We start from the raw sequence: 6,995 nt of genomic DNA, 5'->3' as shown, positions 1-6,995 counted from the left end.
ATGCGACAAATTAAATGTCACGAATTGGCAGTCCTATGTGCGTGTTTTTATTCATATTGGCTAAATTGGAATTCATAACTCATAACTTCCGTAAATGGATGCCTAAACCATTTTTCCAATTCATATCGATAGAATGAATAATTTGGGATTATTCTTAAAATTAACCACGAACAAAAAAAAATATTTAAAATTCTATACGTCGATAATTACTCGATGGTCCCTTCAATATCGAGTTATGGAGAGATGAGTGTATATAGATTTTAAGATTACAATCGTATACCTCACCGTGCAAAATGTTGAAATCATCATCACTTTCATAGTTTTTTTCTATTCTCCACGGGAACTAACTTTGATTTTCCAATTACAACTAATGATTGCATAATAGTGCTGCTTGACTGTCAGAAAAAAGCTTTTAGTGCTGCTTGACTGTCAGAAAAAAACAGATATTTGCACATCTATATTTTCTCCTTAGGCAAAGACTTACACATTCAAGTATGGCCACGATTTCTGCTTGAAACACTGTTGGACAATGTCCCATCGCTACTGAAATATTTGTCCCAGGGCCAAACATTCCTGCACCTGTTTGTGAGCCTTGACGAACGCTAGGACCACCGACTTCCCATTCCGAACGCAACATTTCACATACGTTGAAGGGAGTGTCATAATTGTCCTCTGGTTTCATCCAGTCTCCATTCATACTCATCACTGGTCCTCTTTGGAAGTATTGTAAAATGCTTAGGTGATCAACCAGGTCACCAGGCATGACTTTTTTTTAAACCTTTTGAGCCTTAGAGCACTTATTTCCGCTTCTAGTTGCACGTATTCATGCAAGGGCAGTAGATTGAGAATTGCATTTAACGCTTTTGATGGGGTGCTACGCATCGCACCCGTTATAGCAATACATGCTAGACGTTGTAGTTTTGCCAGCTTCCTCTGTGCGGTAGCCTCTTTCGTTTTTGGCCACCACACTAACGAACCATAACTTACTTTTGGACGGATTACTGATGTGTAAACCCACATTGTCATTGTTGGTTTCAAACCCCATTTTCTACCAACAGTTTTGGAGCATAACCACAGGGCACTGGTTGCTGCTGCAATTACGGCCTCCACATGCTTCCGGAATGCACGGCAGGTTCTAATAATGTAGTCTGGATCCATTTCTCTCCAGGTACGGGTCAATGTTTGTCTGAGGCTTGCTGTACTCGGGTGGCGTTTAGAACAGGCCTTGGCCTTCATGACGCGCCATATTGAGTAATCCAGCGGATTACTGTTCAAACGTTTAGCAACACTTACAGAATTTAAGAGACACTGCATTTCACACGTTAAAACTGTCTTTTGAACAGTTATCCAGTGATTTTTTTTATGAATTGACAAATTATGTATCTTGACGAAGTTATCTCTAACGGATTATTTTATATGGATAGCTGTCATAACGACTTTTTAATAATTATTGTAGCACTGCAAAAACCATTTCTGTTCGCCACGAGGGTGATGATGGATTTTTAATATATGATTTTATAGTAGATTAATTTAAAAAAAAAGGAGTCTACAAAGGTTTGAGCCTCGCGCGCGTATTACGGATATAGAGGACTGAATTTAACATTTGATAAAAAAAAAAATGCAATTTTGAAGCTTATTTGAAAGATACCTTGAGTTAGTAGTAAGTTTTCTGGCAAATGTTAGGGGTTCGTGAGCATTCCTGACATTGCTGAAAATTATGATAGCATCAGATTGCGGGGTTACTAGTGTAATAGGATGCTTTGTTGATTGTTCATTAACTCTTGATTGCTTGTAATACTTATGAATATTTTAGGTGGACAAAAAGGTGAACTAAGAGGTGGACGCCTGAGCTTTTCCACATTTATATCGCTGTGAAGCAACTGTAAACTTTAGAGGGAATCTATATCTGTAACTGAAACCAGTTCGATTTTGTTTGCCAACCTGGTTAAAATGTCATATTCAATTATCTTAAAGATAAATCGTCCAGCTCAAACCTTTGTAGGGGTAAGAGGTGGGACCATCATCATCATCATCATCATTAAGATCGGGGCTGGATGGCGGCCACACATCCTTCGCCCAGAACGAAAGATGTTCCTGCAACCACTTCTGAGTGCGGTTCGAGGTGTGACACGGAGCCCCATCTTGTTGAAATACAACATTTGGCTTCGGACCGTACTGTTCTTTGATACACGGAAGAACATACTTACTTAAAATCCCGATGTAGACCTCCGTGTTGACCTTGTCGCTTTCTGGAATGAACACCGGGTCCATTTTTTGCTATCGGAAGCCACCAATCCAAACACCATAACGCTAGCAGATAACGCTTGGTCAGATACACGTTCTTGTGCTCGTCGGCCACGTCTTTTACCGGAAGAGAACTTATATACCTATCAGTTCTGGAATTTGATACTTGATCGACGGTAAACATGCTCTCGTCGGCGAACAGGATTACCGGATTTTTTCGCTTAAGGAAGTTCAAGATTTTCTTGCATCGTTCGACTCGTAGCTCCCGGATTCGGTTGGTAATCATGTGAGTTTTTTCCGTGCCCTCGACTTCGCCCCGCAATCTTTCTTTACGATCTTCCGTGCCGTAAAATCACTGATCCCGTGTTCCTTTGCCATTTTCCTTATTGAACGCACTGGATTCACCCGAATCTTCCTTTTCATCATCATCATCATTCATTTCTTTAATTAACGTCGGTCTCTGTTCCGCAATCTAGTGCCAATCACCGACGGACATCGATTGCCATCCATTGACGGCAATCGAATGTGCAGGAAGGCAGCTTCCACACCGGCGTAGGATATCGCACCCATTCAACACACATGGGCCGGGACCAACGGCTTTACTTCCCTTCCGAAGGAAGACGTGACCAGAGATTTTTATGCCTCAGAAAAATCCCACCGACCTCGGCTGGGATTGAACCTAGATCCATTGGGATGTTAGAAAGCAGTCACGCTTACCACTACACCACCGGCGCCGGCTAATCTTCCTTTTGATAGCAGCGATAACCCTCGGAACCCGAGCTGACCTCGGACGACCTGTGGCCACCTTCGCGGATAGTTGTCCTTTCTTTTCTCGGTCTAAAACCCTTTTGACTAATGCCGTTTTCGTTTTTGCGGTGTAGCACTGGTGTAGTGTAAGCAGGATTAAGCGCGAGCCTTTGACAGCTCAACATCATTTGTTTGTAAACAAAGGTGCATCCTATATCTACACCCTAAAATATTTCGGTGTACGGCAGTGTAGCACCGGTGTAGCTACACCGCAAAAACGAAAACGACATAAGTAAATCATTTTCTTTTATACACAGCCTACTACGGTATAAGGTATAGGTTACGTGCATGCAAAGAAAACCAAGGCATTGTATGCACAGGTGAAACGGGAACCTTATTTGTACGATGATGCAAGCATTATCATGCATACGGTATACCGAAAAAAAATATGGTGAAGTGAGTGGAAGCTATCCTGCTCACGTCACTCAATCTGCAGGATTAAAATTCATAAAGTCAAGACCAACAATTAACACTCCGAATACGGTGGGTAAAAAACTTTACGCGGACTACGAAGCCTCCGAAAAACGTGTAACGGCAAGTTTGCAATGTCATAACTTAGCCATTTCTTAATGAATTTCAAAAATTTTGGTAACTTTTGAATTCCTAGGGTATGTCGATGAATTTGATTGCAAAAAGATTGAAAATAGAGTCGCCTACTTTTTAAAAAGCAAAAAGAGTTGTTACACGTTTTTTTGAAAGGTTTGTTTGTAGGGTTTTGCAAGTGGCGCAAGATCTGTAATTCAGATTAATGGGCACAAATGTTCACAATTAGTCAGAAAACAGTCATGGTTCCTATATATGGATTCTGGAGACAACGGAACGGTCCTCAAAAAATCCGGAACATCCGTAAAAGTGATCAATCCATGAACCTGATCCTAGAGCCCTGCGTTTTTTTTTTTTGAAAACATTAGAAACTGTGATATAAAAAAATATTTGGGGTCGTGACATAAATATGTACCTGGATGGCCATGGGACCGTCCTCCGGAAGATCCGGAACATCCGTAAAAAAGGACAATCCATGAAACTGATCCTAGAGCTCCGCGTTTTTTTAACATTAGGATCTGTGATATAAGAATGAATTTGTGTCATGGACCGAGATGGCCATCGGACCGTCCAGCGGAAGATACGGAACATCCGTAAAAGTAGTAAATCTACGATCCTGATCCTAAAACTCCGCGTTTTTTTATAAACATTAGGAACTGTGATATTAGAATGAATTTGGGATCGTGACATAAACATGAACCCAGATGGCCATCGGACCGTCCTCCGGAAGATCCGAAAAATCCGTAAATATTTAGGATCAGTTCCATACATTGACCACTTTTACGGATTTTTCGGATCTTCCGATGGCCATCTGGGTTCATGTTTATGTCACGATCCCAAATTCATTCTAATATCACAGTTCCTAACGTTTTCAAGAAAACCACGGAGCTCTAGGATCAGGATCGTGGATTTACTACTTTTACGGATGTTCCGGATCTTTCGCTGGACGGTCCGATGGCCATCTGGGTCCATGTCCCAAATTCATTCTTATATCACAGATCCTAATGTTAAAAAAACGCGGAGCTCTAGGATCAGTTTCATGGATTGTCCACTTTTACGGATGTTCGGGATCTTCCGGAGGACGGTCTCATGGCCATACAGGTACATGTTTATGTCACGACCCCAAATATTTTTTTATATCACAGTTCCTAATGTTTTCAAAAAAAACCGCAGAGCTCTAGGGTCAGGTTCATGGATTGACCACTTTTACGGATGTTCCGGATTTTTTGACGACCGTTCCGTTGTCTCCAGGATCCATATATAGGAACTATGACTGTTTTCTGGCTAATTGTGCAGATTTGTGCCCATTAATCTAAATTACAGATCTTGCGCTACTTGCAAAACCCTACAAACACACTTTTCAAAAAAACGTGTAACAACTCTTTTCGCCTTTTAAAAAGTAAACGACTCTATTTTCAATCTTTTTGCAATCAAAATCATCTACAAACCCTAGGAATTCTAAAGGTACCCAAATTTTTGAAATTCATTAATAAATGGCAAAGTTATGACATTGCAAACTTGCCGTTACACGTTTTTCGGAGGCATCGTATTCGGAGTGTTAAAAAGACCTCAACTCAATTTTGCAAACAAACCTTGTAAGGCCATTTTCTCGCAAACCGAAACCTACATTCGCAAACCTAAAACACAATCGGTAGGGGATTTTATTGGTTTGCGTTGGCGGATTTTGGTTTGCGACAAAATGGCCTTACAAGGTTTGTTTGCAAAAGGGAGTTGAGGCCTCTTCAATTGTTGGTGGGCGTTGGCCAGATTTGGATTTTTCAGGTATAAGGACCTAGATTATTTAATACTATAGTAACCTCAAGTCCGTGCTCTGTCACAATGTTTCATTGTGATTAATCAGCACTAGGGGTAAAATATAAAATTTGGGGTGAAAGAAAGGGAACTTGGAGTGTAGAGCGCACTGCCCACTGGACGATTCTGAAGCCTGGCCAAGTGAGTGGGGTATGGGTTTAATTTATATATTGATACAAACCATTGGCATTTGGTATTTGAGATCAGACAGAGATAGGATGCGGAAGGCCCGATTAGGGGGAGCGTAACCCATGTTATGGTTTGCATTTATTAAATAGTTCAGCAAGGCTAGAAATGACACGTTCATAGTGAGAGAATGTACCATATGGTGCCCGTTCACTGATCAAAATCAGATTCACATAATCAGGCCCTGCCCAAGAATAAGGGGATTGACGATGATTTGTCAAGTTTTATTTTACATTTGCATATAATTGTTGTTTTAAGTTTGCTTTTGTAATTATAAGATAAATAGTTTACCTCAATTGAAACATTGAGTTTATACAACTTGACAAATCATACATCTAACATAGTAGTAGTTACAGTGTCGCATGATCTAACACCCGCTACCTACAACTTATGTTGGATTGGCCGGCAAGACTGATTACGGATCAAAACTAACATAACTCTAACACTAAAATGATCCCGAAACAAACGCTCATTCATTACACTGTAAGTCATAAAGTAGTTTTATTTATTTTCGGTGCACATTAGCCAAAATTGGATTTTTTAAATATAATCCTAAAAAGGACCTAGATTATATAATAGTCTTGTAACCTCAAGTCCGCGTTCGGTCACACATTGTATTGTGATTAATCAACACTCAATGGGTAAAGTATGAAATTTGAGATGAATGTGAAACAAAGGGAACTTGGAGTGTAGAGTGCACTGCCTACCGGTTGATACTGAAGTCTGGCCAAGTAAGTGGTTTAGGGTGTAATGATTTCTGAATGGACAATACAGTGCAGGTGGATATTTTACTTTATACTCTCTATATCAGTTTTAGGGGGTTGGGTTAGCAGAGGCAGAGCGCGGAGGGACTTGTTCTGCATTATTCACATGTTGCAATTATTGAAAAGAGCTCGATTTATACAATTAAATAGAAATGCCAAAATCTTACCGAGTAGTTCAGCTGTTTTGATTTCTGTAGAGTTTGTTGAGATCGGGTATAGTTTCTGAGTATGTTGTTCGTGGATTCCCATTTTGAAATAGCTCAGATTACCACAGAGTAATAGTTTTATTGCTAGGGAACTTTCTTTTGGGATCGTCTTTTCTTCATACAATTCTCATTATTCATACTAGATTAATCATGATCAGTCTTAGAAAATGTTACAAGTTTGAACCCAGTTCTAGATTAGTTTATTATTAATATCTTTTGAATTGCGCTCGCGAGAGGCTACCAAATATGGGTTCTCTTTTTCATCCATAATAAGGCCTGTACTCAAAAAAAATGCACCAGACAAAAGTGTTCGCCAAAAATTTATTTTAAGTCGGATTTTCTAGAAACTTTTAGGGAATGAACTAATACATATGGATTATGTTTCGGCATAATTACTTTATTCAATTTCCTTTCCATCGCTGAAAGCCCGCAC

This window comes from Ochlerotatus camptorhynchus, unplaced genomic scaffold (genome assembly GCF_037179485.1).
Source record: "Ochlerotatus camptorhynchus isolate MF236.1 unplaced genomic scaffold, CSIRO-AGI_Acam_v1.1 ptg000284l, whole genome shotgun sequence".
NCBI classification, from domain to species: domain Eukaryota; kingdom Metazoa; phylum Arthropoda; class Insecta; order Diptera; family Culicidae; genus Ochlerotatus; species Ochlerotatus camptorhynchus.
The sequence above is the reverse complement of the archived record's forward strand: the minus strand, read 5'-3'. Positions refer to the sequence as shown.